General features: G+C 49.3%; 1 protein-coding gene and 1 non-coding gene across 6 annotated transcripts in view; both read left to right on the top strand.

The window, feature by feature from the left end:
• Window positions 1–17890, top strand: part of Tbc1d22a (TBC1 domain family member 22A) — a 274856-nt gene that overhangs the window by 54536 nt on the left and 202430 nt on the right. The window lies entirely within an intron of this gene.
• LOC115029462 (small nucleolar RNA SNORA48) lies at window positions 4721–4862 on the top strand. Its single transcript, XR_003835038.1, has one exon. It is a non-coding gene; the product is annotated as a small nucleolar RNA SNORA48 (small nucleolar RNA).

Below are 17890 nucleotides of genomic sequence, written 5' to 3'. Positions count from 1 at the left end.
CCTCTCAGGAAGACCAGTCCTGGGACAACCTGAAGTTGTCCAAGGCAACTGTTCATTGGCTGTACAAGGTCGGAAACTAGATATTAACCCAGACCAGCAGCTCCTTGCCTGCAGGCACAGTGTCTTCCCACCGTGTCTCATGCTGATCTGTCCAGATCCTCAAGGGCTATAGAGGTGCAGGGACCCACTTCAGTGAGTGAGAAAGGCTTGTGTTGAAAGGAGGGAAGAGCCAATCTAGCCAGACTGACAAGGAAGGAAGGTGGTACAGGCAGAGGGTCTGGGCTTCAATGGGCCCACAGATGGGGAGGAGTGTTGAAGTCCGGTGGAGGTGTGAAGAGTCTGCAGAGGGAGCAGCTGCTTCTAGCCTGTGGCTCCTGACCATTGCACTTCATGGGTGAGCTGAGGTACAAGGATTTCCGGCAGGGGGAGCTGGGTTTTCATCCCTATTCAGCCCTGGCCTTTGAGTAGGCTGAGCCCCAGCAGAGGAGGGCAGGCCCAAAGCTCATGTCTAGATTCAGGAGCATGTACACAGACTAAAGCATCAGAGGGAGCCAGAGGGTCTTGAGGGACGGTCACATGGATGTGACAGTGCAGGGTGGGGATCAGGACTCATCCCATAGAGGAGAGCTGTGTGCTAGTGTGGGAGTCTAGAGGGAGGTCTCAGCGTTTGGAGAGAAAACTTAAGAATGCACAGAGAAGAAGGTAAGAACTTATGACCCTGACCCCAAAGCCATCACTGCCCAGTGCCAAAAAACACCCCTTCAACTTTTGAGTTCTGTTTTTTTATTTTTGGAAACATTTATTTAGTATGCATTCACATGAGTGTGGTCCATGGTGTGTGTGTGTATGTGTGTGTGTGTGTGTGTGTGTTTAGGTCAGGTTCTCTCTTCCCACCATTTGATTCTGGGAATTGAACTTGGGTTGTTGGGCTCCCTTGCCTGCTGAGCCATCTAGCCAGCATCAGCTTCTGATTTCAGTCAGAAGTGAAGGTGAGAACACAGAGAAGGGCTAGCCACCATGGGCTGCTGACCCAGAGCACTGAGGGGATCACGTGGCTGATCGGGGCAGGGAAGAGAGGCTTTAAAACAGATACTGTCACAGCAATAAAAGGCATATAATAGGGGAAGGGGCAGGGCTCCCCAGTGATCACAGCTCAACAGAGGACTGTGTTTGTAGGAATTGCCTAGCAGAGTTCACCACGGGACCTGTCCTTGAGCCTTATAGGCTACTACACTTGTAGACACCCCCACCTAGACCATGTGTCCTTCTAGCAGCCCCCCAAAGCAAGTGCCCTCTGAGGTCATCTTCCCATTCCCTATATACAGTTCGTGGCCTTCACAGATAGAGCGTGAGCACACGGACAGCTAACTCTGACTTCACTGGCTTGGGAGACAGAATCCGACTTTGAACACTTAGAAGCACTGCCTTAGGGAAGATAAACAGCTGCCTCGTAGTACCTGTGCTGTGCATGCGTCGGCAAGATCTTCTCTCCCACCTGACTGGCAGAGGGGGCTGCAAGTGGAATGTTTTACTTACCGGTCCTTTTGTGCTGTTCAGTCTTTGTCAACTTGACACCAACTATAGCTACCCTCACTTTAGGAGTTGCCTCCATTGGCTTGTCCCGTGGCTAGTTTGTGGGACATTTTCTTGATTTATGAGTGCTGTAGGAGGGCATAGGTGCTGGGTGGCATAAGGAAGGAGGCCGAATAGGCCTCAGGAGCAGCAGCATCCTTTGGAATTCCTGTCGCTGCTCCTGCTGGGGTTCCTGTCCTGACTTCCTCACTAGTGCACCATGACTGGGACATGTGTGGACATGTGTGGACATCATGTGTCTCCCAAATTGGTTTTGATTATAGCGTTTTGCCACAGTAACCGAAGGCCAACTAGGAAACCCCGAGAAGAGCTTTCTCTGAAGCTACTCAGAGAAAGTACATAAACATGGCTATCTAAGACTGCAAGGAGAACAGAGACAATACTAAGGAGATATGTATGAAGCACATGAGTGTTCTAGTCACACATCCCACAGCAATGGAGGCCTACACGAAGGGTCCAGTCACTGTGTTATAGAAGCTGAGAGACCAGTGAATAAGACTTTATAGTCAACATAAGAAAACAGAAAACAGGGACGAACAAAGTGAGCTGTTTAATAGGCAGACAGAAGTTACAACCAAACTCAAGAGCTGTATGCAGCTAAGCAATATGACTGAACTAGGAAGTGCATCAGGAGCTTCAGCACTAGGCTCTTCCAAGCAGACGGAAGCTCAGACAGGCTGTGTGCAGTTACCTACCAGGAGAGTAGGAATGGTAACAGTGAAGCCCGCATTGGGGCTCCCTGGACCTGACAGTGAACCGATAGGAGAAAAGCCACAGAGCCACAGCGCGCTGTAAAGAGATGCTCTCTGGAATCTCTCCGGCTGAGGGGAGACACCAAAACTCAAGTCTGCTGAGCCTCACATCATTGACATCCAGAGAGAATTTTGAAAGCAGAAGCAAAAAAGCAACTTGTCCTCTACAAGAGAGCTTTATAAGACTTACCAGGCCGGGCGTGGTGGCTCACGCCTTTAATCCCAGCACTCGGGAGGCAGAGGCAGGCGGATTTCTGAGTTCAAGGCCAGCCTGGTCTACAGAGTGAGTTCCAGGACAGCCAGGGCTACACAGAGAAACCCTGTCTCGAAAAACCAAAAAAAAAAAAAAAAAAGACTTACCAGAAGGTTCTCAACAAAAATTGTGACCTGAGTCCGTGAGATTATACTTTCAAAATACCCCATAAAAAACAAACCTGCTAGCCCAGGATACCCCATGCTGGCCAACCTGTCTTTCAGAGATGGAGGTGAGACTGGGATTTTCCTAGAGAATGGAAAGCGGAGGACGCCCATCATGTGGCCTGCTTTTAAGACAGAAGCTCCAGGGAGTTCACCTTGAGTCAGCAAAGTGAGCAAAGAGGAAGGCTATCACAGAGTCATGGGAGTTCTCTTGTGGTGTAGAGTGACTGCAGAGCCTAAAGGAGCTGGAAGGAACTATGGGACCCAGGCCCTTCCTCTCTGCCTTTGGCTTCCTGGATGTGAGGCGAATGGTGTCCTTCCTTTTGTGCTGCCACCATAATGTGCTGTTTGTCACAGGTCCTAAAGAAATGGCACTGATTAATGGTAGATTGAATCTCCAAACTGTGAGTTAAAAAGATTGTCTTTTTCTTTCCTAAGGTTGACACAGGGCCACACATGCCTGGCAAGTATCCTGCCTCTGAGCTACATCCCCAGCCTAAAAACAATTGAGACGAGGTCTCACTGAGTTGCTCAGGCTGGTCTTGAACTTGCTCTGAAGCCCAGGCAGGCCCTGAGTCTGATGCTCTTGACTGTGCCCCAGGCCTGGGCCTGTTCCTTGGAATTAATGTCTCAGGCACTTGTTACAGCAATGCCAGATGGATTACTGCCCTGCCATCAGCTTCAAAACTCTTGTTCTTTAGGATATTCTTTAAGCTTTATGATGTTTTAAATAACCACAAAGAAAAACCTTTAATTGATATAAAAAATAAAGAATCACAGCTTCTAGTACTACCAGACAACAACAACAACAAAACCTGACCCAGCAGCAACCACAGCACAACAAGAAGGCCACTGGAATGGTGCAGTAGGCAAGCAGTCCAGGGGGATATTTCCAGGGTGGATCCCATGCTGAGCCACAACAAATCTAACAAACTGACTGAAATGAACGATCTCTCCTGGCCACCCTGTTATAAAACCCGGAGCCAGTAATCGGAGGAAAAGTCACAAATAACATGGTAATCAGATAGCACACTCTCAAACAACCAGTCAGCTAAAGAAGAAAACAGAAGTTAAATCAAAATGGAAATACAACATACCAGTACTTAATACAGTGCAGCCAAGATGGCCTAAGAGGCCAATTTATAGTGGTAAATGCCAACAAAAACATGATCTCAAGTAAACAGATGAACTTAGTATTTTAAGGAAGGAGGTAAAATAAACTAAGTTCAAGAGCAGGAAGAATAAATAGCAAATTAAGGGTGCGCGTGTGTGTGTGTGTAAAAGAAAATTAACACATCTTTATCTAGACTAGTCAGGTTGAGGAGGAGACTACAAATAAAATTAAAAGTAATTGGAATCATTATAGCTTGTAGCACACATAAAAAGGGTGATGTGAGACTACTGTGATCAGTTAGATACTGGATAATAGAAGGAGGGGTTGGTTCCTAGGGTACACAACTTCCCTGGACCATGGGAGACAGGATATACATGCACAAAGTAGCCAAGGAGATGGAGATGAAATCAGTAGTCACAGACTCCCAGCAAAGAGCCCAAAGCTAGGCAGCTCCACTAGTCATTTCCCCCACAGCTTTAAGGAAGAATTACGTTCTTCCTAAATTCTTCTAAAAAAGCCAAGTGAGGGGAACAGGTCTACACTCACTGTTACACAGTGAGTCAGGAAAACTGCTGGCAGCATCCCCGTGAACACTGAAGTGCACATCCTCAACAGAGGCCTGAGAAACGGAATCCAGCAGTACAGTAACAGGATCTAACACCCTGATCCTTCAGCATACACACATCATCAAATGTGACAAGTTTCAGTAGCAGAATGAGGGGAAAATTAGCACAGGACCATCTTAGTAGGTGCTGAAAAAGCCGTTGACTGAAGTCAGGGTCTTTGCATGATAAAATAACTCTAAATTAGGTATAGAGTATACATCAACCACCACCCCTCTCACCTCCCTGGCATTGGTCAAAGAGACACCTTGTTGGTGGAATCGTTCTTATATCAGTCGGGCGGAGCAGATGGCAGTCCTTTGTTCATCCTACCTAGCTTGCCTGGCGTGGTGGCCAATGCTGTTTTATGTCTAGGACACATAACAGACCTGTCTTCCTCCCCACAGCTGGGGTGGGCCATAGACACACAGAGCCCCGCCTGACACCACACAGTGCAGCAGAGGAGGAGGAATACAGACCGTGGACCACCATGGCACCCACAGACCTGTCCCTAGCCAGCTATAAATCCACTTGCCAGAGGATGTCGCCCAGGGGCCTGCCAGCAGTGAGGCCAGCCTGCAGCAGGAGCCACCACAGTGTGCGGGTATGTTCTAGAGAGATGGGAGAGAAAGATAAATGGAGCAGCTTGAGCTTTATGAAGAGAGAAGGAACTGGACACTCCAGAATGGAGTGGCTAGCCCCATCACCTGGGACCATGGCAAAATCCCAGTCTGAGCAGCCACTGAGTGCCATGTCTGAGTCCATGGCTACACAGTGCAGGGGTCACTGTTGGTGCTGTGGCTCATATTAGTACTAGAGAACCAGGAGACTTCCCTGGTCAGAGCAGCTGCCAGGGACCAAGCAGATGTCTAGGGGCTGTGCAGAATTAGTCCTGCCCTTCACTGGCTGCTGCATCTGGAGAGCTGGTCCTGTCTCTTACTGGGCAGCACATAGAGAGCAGGGGCTCTATGCCTCACCCAGGCAGCACAGTGGAGCGAGCCCTGGTGGTGGTGGTGGGGTGGGTGGGTAGGGGATGGGGTGGGTGAGTCGCCCCTTAGAGCATGGGAGAGCTGGCCCCAGCACTCCTCTACCTTAAAGTGATGTGGGTATAGAGGTGATGCCTGCCCACCTCACCCCTCACCACCTGTGGCAGTTGGGAGAGCTGTTCCTGCCCACTTCCTGGCTGTAGCATTTGGGAGAGTTCACCTGGGCAACACAGTGGAGCTGGCCCTGATGGCCCAGGCATGGGTGAGCCAGCCCTGAGAGTGTGAGAGCAGGAGAGGTGATCCAGCCCCTCACAGACTGCAGTATGTGGGAAAGTTGCCCCTGTGTTGACTGGACAGCAGAGCAGAGCTGGCCCTGGAGGTATGGGTGCAGGAGAGTGGGCCCTGAAATCTTGGGAGCAGGAGAGCTAACATTGTCTCCTGCCACTGGTGGCACTGGGTGGCTTAGCCAGAGCTGTGCTGGAGCTCTGGTTATGAGGATAAGAGAACCAGTGCACTGACCAGCTCAGTTACCACCCAGGCCCAGATCCAGGGCTCTGAGTTGGCTCACCCCCAAATCTATAATGTTTGTGAATGGTTAGGATGTGTGAAAAGCCTGGTCCTGTTGATCCAAAGCTGCAGGATCTCCAGGACACTGTGCAACAGCAGGATAACCAGGAGGAGTCATGGTGAGGATCCAGTATTGATGGTGTCACAGAAGCCAGAGATCTCCAACCAGATCAGTGACTCATTACAGTGGACATTTGCAAGTGAAGATGTGTGGACAGAGCGATATACTGTGGGGCACACTGTGACATACCAAGGCTTCCACTGTGAGATGTTTTCTATGCTGTGTGTGTGTGTGTGTGTGTGTGTGGGGGGGGGGGTTATTTTGGGAGGTTGGTTGTAAGGGCGAAAGGAGATGAATGGGACTGGCCTGTATGATGTGAAACTCACAAAGAATCAGTAAAAAGTTAAGAAGAGACGTATACACAGCAAGGGCTGTGCAGGACAAGACCACTGTTAGCCCCGAGCCTGATGATGAGACATTGAAAGCCTTTCCTCTAAAGTTAAGAACAGTCCAAGGATTCACCACTACTGTTAGCACAGCAGTGGAAACACTAGCCAGGACAGAGGGTAAAGGAGAAAAGCAGCAACCCCAGCCAAACCCAGGGCCTCTAACCAGAAAGGAAGCAGTCAAATTGAGTGGTACATGTCTCTCCCCATCTGCCCATCTCTAGCTAGCCCTCCATCAATTTGGGGATGCATTTCAAAGTGAGATGTGAAGGTTAATTTACCCCAACTGCAGTGTACATGCTGTTGGCTATATACAGAGTTTCTGGAAAAAGTAAACATTACACGTGAAACGCTCAATCTCTAGCACAATACTCACTTGATGAGTTTACATCGCAAACGTATTGAGCCTAGCCAGTGTCCCTTCTGCAAGTGCTAGAGAGCTCTTTTGCAGCGTACAGACTAGGCAAACAGAATCCAATGGGTATCCTTGGTGGACTGACATGGAAAGGAGGGGTGAGTGTCTTGACAGGCATGGTTGTGGGGAAGTGCACAGAGGCTGTGCAGCATGAAGGAAGCCTGTGTGCTAACAGGAAAGCAGAGGAAAGAATAGCAGGACCTGGGTCCTGATTCTACTAGACTGTGGCATGGCTTTAGTTCCTAGGCTACTCTCTGCAAACCAAGGCACTTGGCTGGGATGTACCTGTCCCACACACTCAGGGGAATTGTTATGTCCAAACACTTCTCTCAGCCCAGTCCTTCACCTTTGAGCCAGTTCTTAAGCTTTCTAAGCTTTAGCTTCCTTATGTAGGACATCGTCTACTGTGGTGTGGTGACCATGGGGTCCAGCACATTCTGTTATTTCTCACTAGAATGAGCTAAGAACACCAGCTTCTCTGTGCCTTACCATCGTCTCCTGTCAGATGGGAATAATGGTAACACAGCAGGTTGGATAAGTTAGGGTAGGTAGTGTGGTAGGTAGTGGTGATAACCTTGGTGAGCTGTGCTGGGAGCAGCTGCTATATGAGCTGCTGCTGCTACCTGCTGGCTGGTTGAATTGGCAACAGGCAGTGTGTTAGGCAGGGGCAATGTCCTTGGTTGGTCATGCTCTGAGCAGTCAATATATGACATGCTGGTGAGATACTTGACTGGTTGGGTTACTAGCAGCCCCTGACTCCAGAAAGTCCTAAGGGTAGCACTTACACGCTGCTGTGCTCAGTGTATGCAGTGGTTTAGTGTCATTGTATGAAATCTTAGTAGTGAGAATGGAGCCAGGCATGGCGGTGCCCACTTTTATACCTAACACATGGAAGGTGCTTAGAGGCTTGCCTGGTCTACAGCGTGAGTAGGCACAATGTGGCTGCCTCATTGTGTTTTCTAGGCTGCTTAGCCTAGGTGTTGAGTGATGGAGACACCTTTGGCCTTCTTCCCCTCTTTCTGAATTGTGGGGCTGTGAGTTGTGGGCCATGTACATGTTAGGCGAATGTTCTGCCCCTGTGCTATGTCCCCAGCCGTGTGTTTTACAGTGTCACTGTGAAGATGCTTATGAGCTTGCCCTCTGCAGTTACTAAGCCTGCGTTTGTTATCGCCACACAGGAGTCCAATGTAGACCAAGGATGCCTTCAGTGAAACAAGCTGCCGTAGGGATCCCTTTGTTCTGTGCTTAGCTCCTAGGGACTTTTGGGATGCTCTCAGAGGAGGGTTGTTGGATCCATTATCTGTTTTGAAGGCATCAGGCAAACAGAGCTGTGTTACCTCCTGCTTCTCTGGGATGACAAAGGTCAAGTTTCTCTTCTATTAATGAAAGTGAGTTGCATCTGTGGAGCTAATTCACTTGCGAACAGACACTGATAGGCAGCCGTGAACAACACCCTACCTTCTCACATGATCTGTAAGGGCAGCTGCTTTCAATTCATCCCATAACAGATGCCGGTTCCCTACTGTGGTGGGGCAAGAAAGTATTTGGGAGGGTGTTAAGAAATCTCAGGCTGGATGCAGGTGGCGTTCAGCAAGACATGATTCCACAGTCTCTCTTTGACCTGTCACTTGCAGAAGAGGACAGTCTTGGGCTGGGTGGGCTGGCCTCACTGGTGCAGATTTGAGGGCAGGGTGTGGTGGGTGTGGGGACTGGACTCTTACTCAATCCTTCTGGGTCCTCTGGGCAGAGTCCACTGAGAATCATTTCTGCATCTCCCTGCTGTTCTTACCGTACTTAACTGCCTGCAGGCCATGAGTCGTCGTCCATGTGCTGCTGCCTTTCCCTGCCTCCCTGGTTTGGAGAGGTTTGCATGAACAGCTCTAGTGAGGTGACTGCTGAGAGTCTGTGTGGCCCCTTTATCTTGGTGTATCCACCCTCAGGGCTTCATAAACACCTCCTCTGTACCATGTAACAGCCATGGGGCTAAGGCTTCAGATGGGCACATTTCAAAGGTGGTTGGGTATGAGAACTGGGAGAGTGATGAGTGGAATAGACAGGCCAGGAGTACAGCTCAGATGGGATGCACAGGCCAAGGCTGCTAGGTAATTCCTAAACAGGGTTGGCCTGAGTTGGATCTTCCATCTGGGCCCCTATAGGATCTGTAGCTGGACCCATGCATGCGTATGACAGTCTCAGCATCCCTTTGGGCACTACAGCAGTTGATGGGTGGAACCGCATGTTGAACTGTGGCCTGGGAAGCACTGTGAGCTTGTGGCTCTTAACTGACCCTGGAGTGGACAGCAGCGGAACATGTTGGGTTAGACATGGTCCTAGCCTTGTCCAGGGGTCACCAGTGGCCAGGTCTTAAGTTCTTGTTGCTTCTGCTCTAGAACTCTGGAGAAGACAGCTCTGCTGGGCTGGCAGCCCAGGGGCCCTGGGGTCTAGGACTCTGTAGTCTTTGGTTTCTGTGCTGTCTGCAGGCAGTAGTTACCTGTGTCAGGAGAGAGACACTGCTGAGAGTAGGACCGCCCTTAATTTTCTGATTAGTGAAGAAAAGACCCAAACAGTGGGATACTGAGGTTTTTAATCAATTGTTTCCGGATAAATACCCAACTTTCTCTCATCTCAGCTGATTAGATCCCATCTTTGTGTTGCCGACTGACGGATGTCTGCGCTCAGGCGCAGGCTTGTGTCTGGCTGAGTCTCAGTCGTGTACATGTATTCTGAATAAGCCTTTTGTTCCATTGAGAAGATTAAGGGCAGTATTTGGTTGGGAAAATTTTAATGAAGCACCTAACAGGGCTATTATTCATTTTTGAAACAAGTTGCTCTGGTTACCATAGTGACATTAAACCTTTTATTAAATGTTTTCCTTTCAGCCTTGAGTAAGTTTTTGGGAAATGCTGGTGGGGGAGCTGCAGATCCATAGACTTGGCATCTGGAAGGGATTTTCTGGCTCTGCCGAGTTAAATCATTCAGGGAATTTATGTTATAGGAACATAAAGCTTATAAATCTAGTTTATCATATCTATCATTTAATTGTTCATGCAAGCCAGCTCTTCATGTAGCGATTTACAGTAATCTCAGTGAAATAACAGTTTTGTGTCACAAATGAATAATGCATGCAAAGAAATTGTTGAGCTCCTTAAAATCATTATGCTCAAAATATTAGGCTCTTATTTGAAAGTGATAGAGTGATGATCGCATGGAGGCTGCAGGCTGGGGACCTCGGAGTGGGTCGCTGTCCTCAAGCTGGGGCTCCGGTTCCCAGGAAGGAAGTGGCACAAGGCGGCTTTGGAATGACCTAGTGTCTTGCCGCAGTTCCTGCTTGCAGCAGCCAGCCGGGAACTGGCAGTGCCGGGCCTGTGGGTGGGCTGGGGGTGTTGGCTCAGGGGGAAACATTCTGTGTTTAAAGGATGAGAGGCTGCTTAGACATTCATCTGGCTGGGACAAGAAGCGCGTTATGTTGCCATTAGTGCTGTTGCCAGGCCAACCCTGCAGAGTTTGCCACTGAGGGTCTGCGGCTGGGCACCTTGTTCTTTCCTTTTCCCTTATGTGTTTGCCAGCAGCACACATATGCCACAGGTAAGCAACGCTGTCAGATGCCAAGGTGAACGGCATTCACTGCTCTGATGTTCAGTGGGGAGGACGCCTTGAATGTGGCTTCTTGTTAGCACAGCCATCCATCCCACGTGTGCATATCATCGGGCTGGTGACAGCCTCCTTATCAGGACATTAGATCTTTGAATGGGCACACTAAGAAATGTGGATGATCCTGGGGTGCCTGGGTGTGAGAGGGAGGCAGCTCCTCACCAGAAGTGGGAGGCTCTGCTGCTCAGGAAGCAGGAGTTTTCCAGAACGAGAGCATCATCAGTCATTGTCAGAAGGCCTGTGCCTCCTTTACCTTCTCTCTCGACTTTAAAAAAAAAAAAAAAAAAAAAAAAAAAGACCTGCGTTATGAAAAATTTCAACCACACACAAAGGTCAAGAGAACATGCAATGAAGCCAGGACGCCAGTCCCCGACATTCAGCGACTGTCAGTTGTGGCCACAGTCGGCTCATCTGTCCCTCTTTTCCTTTTCTTTTGCTGGAGTATTTCAAAGAAAATCCCAGACATCATGTCATCTTGCCTCCCTGTACTTCAGTATGCATTAAAAAAAACCTCTACATCTCCTTCTATTTTCAGAACATGGTGCTGCCAGGAGCCCCTCAGACAGGCCTTTCTGAGCAGAGACTGTGGGGACACAGCAGGTCAGGCCTGTGCCTTCCAGGCTACCTGCCTTCCTCACAGTCAGGGACTCGTGTGGTCTTGGGCTACTGGGACTTGGGCTGAGGTCTCAGGTTGACAGAAACCATTCAGAAGGAATCTAATCGTGGCTTGAGTGGCCTCGTGGCCTAGGGACATGCCAAGTGTTCTGAAGACTTAGTTTGAAGAAGAGATATTGCTTAGGAGCCCAGGAGTCAGGGTGACTTGTGCTGGGGTGTCCTGTTCCATGGTTCCTCGGTCCCACAGTCTTGCTCCAGGTTCCCATGCTCATGACTCATCATGGGTCTTGGGTGTGGACTGGCTAGGTCTGTCTTGTGTCTTCTTTTCCTTCTTGTGGCTATGGCGTCTTCTCCTCCTCCTCCTCGTACTCCCTCCCTCCCTCCCTCCCTCCCTCCCTCCCTCCCTCCCTCCCTCCCTTCCTCCTTTTGCTCTCAGGTTATCCTTGCCAGATTTGCTGGTGATGCCTGTGGTTCAGTGTCTCCTGAGTCAGGACTTTGGAGTTTCTTATGATAAGGTACACATATTCAACTTGTTTTTGAGCCTACCAGGCACTGTGATTCACTGGAGACAAGTGCGCCCCCTCATTCCCGAGAGAGAAAATAGCATTTCAGGCATTTCAAGTTTCAATTCCAAGTTGACATTTATAAACAAAACATCTAAAAAGCATGTAAAGGTCCAGTTCTGAGGGACCTTGGGAAACAGTTTACAGACTGAGAGCAAGTGAGCGAGCCAGAACGAGAGTGAGAGCGAGAACACGTGTGCTCACAAGTGTGGGTGTCTGTATAAGAAATAGCAAATGAGAACTTCCCCGGACACCTCCTCACTGGCGGGCCTTCTTCCTGGGTGGCAGTCTTGTTTCAGAGTAGGGCGAGGGCTTATTTGTTATTTGAGGGATGGCTTTGTCATGGAGGGCTTTGCTCATTACGAGTGGCTTGATACATTTCCTCGGTATTCAGGGCCTCTGATATTTTCACTCCTTCAGACAGCGTGGAGGAGGGACTTGACAGGAGCTCTTGGAGTATCCTCATGGAGATTAGGGTCTGCCTAGGCCCCTGCCCGTGTAAATCTCAAGTTGGCAGCTTTCCATCAGGGACCCTGAGAATCACAAGGGGTGCTGCTGTGGAGAGACCGTGCTTGTGTAGCTAGCTGGGGTTCATTCTAGGCCCATAAATTGGCCTGTGATTAACTGCAGTGGCTTTAAAAGCAGGCTGCATGTGAATTTTAAGTAATGCCTCATTGAGACAGCTACTTGAGAACAGGCCATGGGGGCCTCAGAGCTGCCGGCTGACCTGGGGCCAGGGTAACTAACCACGGCTTTGCAGACTCTCTGCCAGCACTGCAGACAGCAAAGCAAAGTTGGGTTCTTTGCTGGATATTTATCACTTCTTTCTCCATGACAGGGCCTTTCGGTTGCTGTAGCTAGCGCTGTAAGATGATGTTTATGCTGTTTCTCTATATTACTTTTTATTGTGTACTATTTCTGTTGTAAATAGTCATAAATATGCTTACAGTTTTGACTGCATTATGACATGTTGCTGTAAGTGTTCACATACACTTTGGGTTACAGGGCTGAGCAGTGTTGAGTTCTTATAGCATTTCTCCTGGTGTGTGTTAGTCTCTGGTAACAGTGTCTGGTCCCTTCCTTTCTGAACCGTTGGGCATGTCAGGGTCTGTGGCCTCTGATCCCATTCCCCTCTGGGACACTTCCAGCACACCCTTGGCCTTTACCAGCCTGGTGTTGACTAGTGCGCAGTCCCTGAGATCTTTATTAGGGAACAGCTAGGCCAGCTCACGTGTCCATCAGGCCCTTCTCCCAGCCCGGAATGGCTGTTGAGAGAGGCTAGGCAGTGGGCAGTAGCAGAGAAAACAGATGAGCGTTGGCCATGTGATCCAGCTTCCTTAACCCATACTCCTCCAGGACCACTGTGTTCTTGGACATAGAGCAACTGTGATTATCTGCTTCGAATTTTTGTGTTATGTAAATTGTGTGGCAATAAAAGAGTTTAAATTATGTGCCTTTTGGCACTTGTCATTGGCCATGTCCTGTCCCTCAGGAAGGTTTTGGTTTCTTGCATGGGAGGGATGGTATTAGATGGTAAGCCCTAGGTGGGAAGACTGAAGATAGTTTCAGTGTGTTGCTACCTGATGCTACCTTAGTGGTTCAAACCTGGGCTGGCTATCTCTATGGCCTCTTCTGTGTCCCTGTGCTTGTCCTGGAGTCCCTTCTGTTACCCCAGCTGTTTGCAGAGACCTATCACAATGTGAAGATGGTTGACTTGGGCTGAGTACAGAGCCAGCATGGGTTCTCCTCCTTTGGAGGGCGAAACCTAACCTGTCCTCTCTGCCCATGAGGCAAAATGCGAGTCTGATGAGCTTTCTCCTGTGGCCCTAGATGTTAAATTAGAACAGTGACCAGAAGTCCACAGTTCACCACAGAGGGGGATGAGATATGTACTGAGGAGGAATCAGAAATGTAGATTCAGATGGCTGAGTTTGTGGCTATTGACTGGATATCAAAGGGGCCAAGCAGAAGGAGGGCATTGCTCAGCATAGAGCAGCTGCTGATTTCTGGCCTTTGTGGAGTGCATACTTTTCCTGCCTGGATGTCAAATTATAGAAATGGGTACTCGAAAGAGAACAGTGTTAGCAAACCAACAGGGACTTCCCAGAGGCCTTCATTTTGCATATTCAGTGTTGGAAGTGCGCGCTTGGATGGGCTTCTTTCTAAAGGATGCCTTGTCTCACCATGTGGGGCTCCAGGGATGCTGAAGTGCCCTCCCCACAAGCCAAGGGCAAAGTCAGTATCAGATGTGTTTCCTGTACACTGAGTGCTTGGCTCTTTGCAGAGATGCTATGGATGCTGTGTGGTCTGGCATCTCTTGCTGCCCAAGGAGAGGAGGGTGGCAGAGAGACAAGGGTGCCTTGCCTGAGGCCAGCTTTACCTCTTGAGGCTGGCTAGATTGGAGCAGGACCTCTATCTTTTTGCCCCACCTGAGCTCCTAGGGTTGTAGCTGTCTTGAGTGATACACCGTGCCACTTTCTGGGAATCTGGATTTTATTCCCACTTTGCAGAAACAGAAAATTTGAAGGTATTCAAAGACCTTGGGTTTGCCCAGATGTTCTTGAGAGATGAGCTGGAGCCAAGAAGTCAGTTCAGTTTCCTGATTCAGAGAAAAAGAAACTGCTCCCAAACGTGGCCATGGATTCTAGCAGACATGAGCGAGTTCTCACTGGAGATGGATGGCTCTCAGGCCAGAACTGGACAGCTAGCTCACTGTCTGCTCACTGGGTACTACTTCTCAGTCTCTCTGTCTGCCTCTGAGGTTCTCTCCTCATTCAGCACATCTTGAAAAGCTTTCTCTTTAGACATCTGTGACATGTCTTCCGGGTGTCCCCTACCCCCTGAATGTTCCAGTGATGGTTCCACTCTCTTCTACCCTCACCCCATTTACTAAGGTGAGATTCATGATTTTTCTTTCAAAACCTCTCTTGATTCTGTGTGGACATTTTTCAGCTCTTGGGCTCTGCCCATTGATACCCTTCGGGAGAGGACCTCTGCCTCGCTGCTGACTCGTTCCATCTGAAACAAGGCCAGTGCAGTGTAGAGGGCTTGGCCTTGGGCTGAGAGTCAGCCTCTCCGCATCTGTAAAGTAGGGATGGGAACTGCCTTGCAGGTGGCATGTCATCACTGGGAAGTGACACGGCAGTGGTCATCGTGTTAGACTTCCCACCACAGGGACAGACACTCTTAAGGGACATATTTATTTGTGTTCATGTTGCATTGAGCTCTGAGAACAATATGGCAGTTGAAGCCTGTGGCAGAGGCTGAGGGAAGCAGAGTGGAGTTAGCCGGAGCCAGGCGTGTGTTTACACTCTCCAGTATGCATGTGATGACTCTTTTAGTAGAGTGATCAACTGACTAGGGCAGTGTCTGTCTAGTCACTTTCCAAAGCTCATCAGCTATCACAGCGGCAATGTGTGAACCTGCAGGGACATTGCATATCAGTTGTGTTGGCAGGTGGCCGCAGGCCTTCCTTCTCTCGGTCCTCCCTCTTTCTCCTCTTATTCAGGTTAGCTGCCTTTGTTTTCTTCCTTTCTTCCTCCCTCCCTTCCTTCCTTCCTTCCTTCCTTCCTTCCTTCCTTCCTTCCTTCCTTCCTTCCTTCCCTTTTTTTTCCTTCCATCCTTTTTCTGAGATTCTTGTAATGCAGTAACCTAGGTTAAGAATCCTCCTGACTCAGCCTCCCAGATTCTGGAATTAAAGATATGTGCCACCATGCCCAGCACTAGCTGCCGTCTTGACCTACTCTTTACATGGTAGGTGTCACTGATCTTTTAGGGAAAAGTCTGATGGCCTTTGTCAAATCTTCCCATGCCCATTATAGTGACAGCCAACATGCCCCTGTTCTTTTACATGCTGGCCCTTCTCTGCACACCTGGGCTTGCCCTTGGTCAGAGTTCATTTCTGTTGATCTGGGGTCAGTTTTCTCGCTTCTCCCTCTCCTTTGATTCATTCCCTGTCCTCTAAGGAGGGAAGTCACATGGAAATAGGACCTCTCCCTGCAACTTTCAGTCTTCCTTTGCTTCCAGAACAGAGCCTAGCTTCCTGCCTGTTGGAATAGAGTCCTGCCCATACTTCTAGCAGAACCTGGTGTCCGGACTGTCCCTATTGTTCGCTTCAGATATGCATGACTAGGAGCTATTAAAGTTGTGTTAAGATAATAGAAGGCTCTGAGGACAGAGCCACAAGGAGGACACAGGGTGGGGCTTAGTGTTTGTTTCTTTTCTTTCCAGTTTCTGTGATCCCAGTGTCATAAGGCTTTGGATCCTTGTGGCAGCTAGAGTATTTCCTGATGCTTGCACACAAACTGGTTACCTCTTGTCCTGGAATGACTGCTTACTGTGTCTCACCTTGTTGGCGCTGAACGGTGTGTCACATGGTTACCCATCTACTATCGTGAATGGTAGCCATCCTAGGGCAGGAGCTCCTGGACCCTATTGTGGTTTGAATGAAAATGGAGTCACAGGGAGTGTCCCTATTAGGAGGTGTGGCTTTGTTAGAGGAAGTATGGCACTGGGAGTGGGCTCTCTGGTTTCCAAAGCTCAAACCAGACTCAGTGTGACTTTCTCTTCCTGCTGCCTGCTGGTCTGGATGTAGAACTCTTGGATTCTTCCTGAGCACCATGTCTGCCTGCATGCCCCCATGCTTCATGCCTTGACTGTAACAGAGTACACCTCTGAATCTGTAAGCCAGCCCCACTTGAATGTTTTCCATTAGAAGAGTTGTCTTGGTCATGGTGTCTTCACAGCAATAGAAACGCTAACTCAGTCAAGCCTTTATTTCCTACCTGTCTCATGAGCCCACATTCTCAGGAAGCTTGTGACCAGAGTACACACTAGCCTGGAGCAGGTCAGCTAGTACTTGTACAGTGGGGCACAGGAGGCTCCTGTGAAGAGGGGGCGCTCACTAAAGCACTGCTTCTACCAGCAACATTGTGGTTCCCACAGAGTCACTCTTTTTGGGTCACTGGTGGACTTCTGGGTGGGAACCTGGGACAGACAGTGTTTTAAACTAAAGTACTCTGGTGCTGCCCTGAGCCTGAATCTGCTTGGTGAGTTCTGGGCTGACGGATGGCGGCTCTGGCCAGGTCCTGGCAGCCCCAGCTGTCTCCTTGCCACCTGAGCTATCTCTCAGAGCTTCACAGGTGACGCCATTTGTAGGGACTGGAGGAATCTGTTGCTCTGCCTTTGTAATGGCATTAGGTACTTATCTGAAGTTAATTGGCTTATCACAGCAAGGCTGTCTCTGGCCTTCGAGCACATCCAGCTTCCTGCCAGCAGTCCCTTCAGTCCCATGTGGCATCCAGGACATGTGCTTCCCAGCCTTCCGGGAAGTAGAAGTAAAGCAGTCAGAGGGAGTCCCTCTGGAGTGCCCGGGCACACCCATGCCCTTCCATTGCTGGCTAGGGCTTTTGGTTTGAGTTGCTTCTGCAGATGATGTCAGGATGGCACACCAGCACGAGAGCTGGTGTGAGTGAGCGGGTGTGGAGGGCTGGGGTCTTAACCCTGTACACAGACAGGACAGGAACTGGGTTAGGAGCCTACACTCCTGCCTTTTAGCAATGTATGTGGTGGCATCAGGACAAGGGTGCACCCAGCTGCTGGTGCTGTCTTCACAGGTAGTTCACCTCTGTGGAGCAGGGCTAAGTACAACACTCTCAGTTCTTCTTCTCCTCCGCCTTCCCTGTCTCGCTTACACACATACAAATATTATAAATACACGATATTGTATGCTGAAATTCTTAGGAGGCCCAGGGTCTGTCTTCAATGGCTCTTACCGGAAAGCACAAATGGGAGTCTCAAGCTTCTAATTTGTTTGCAAGGATTTAGATTTTTAACATGAAATAGCAGTAGCCTTTCCTTTAATTAAATGCCATGCAGCATTGGTTGTGAGATCAATGTATTGAAGGGAAAGCCAGTGTAATTAGGCCTTGTGAAGTGACTAACAGGTGATTAGGGCTCTTGCAGGCTGGGCAGAGGGAGCTGACTCACAAGGCCCCTCCCGGTTTCTGCAGTTTGCTTTCCCTGCCCCTTCTCCTGTCTTTTGAAGGCCCGAGATTCTCCCTGACCGTCTCCGGTGTGTTCTCAGATACCTCTTGAGTAGCAACACTCATTTTGGATCTTTAAGATAAAGAACACCCCTCCAAAATAAGTGTTTCACCTTTATAGGCC

The sequence above is a fragment of the Mus caroli genome, unplaced genomic scaffold (assembly GCF_978045245.1).
Source record: "Mus caroli unplaced genomic scaffold, Mus_caroli_1 scaffold_16, whole genome shotgun sequence".
Classification (NCBI taxonomy): Eukaryota; Metazoa; Chordata; class Mammalia; order Rodentia; family Muridae; genus Mus; species Mus caroli.
This window is presented reverse-complemented; position numbering and strand designations above follow the sequence as displayed.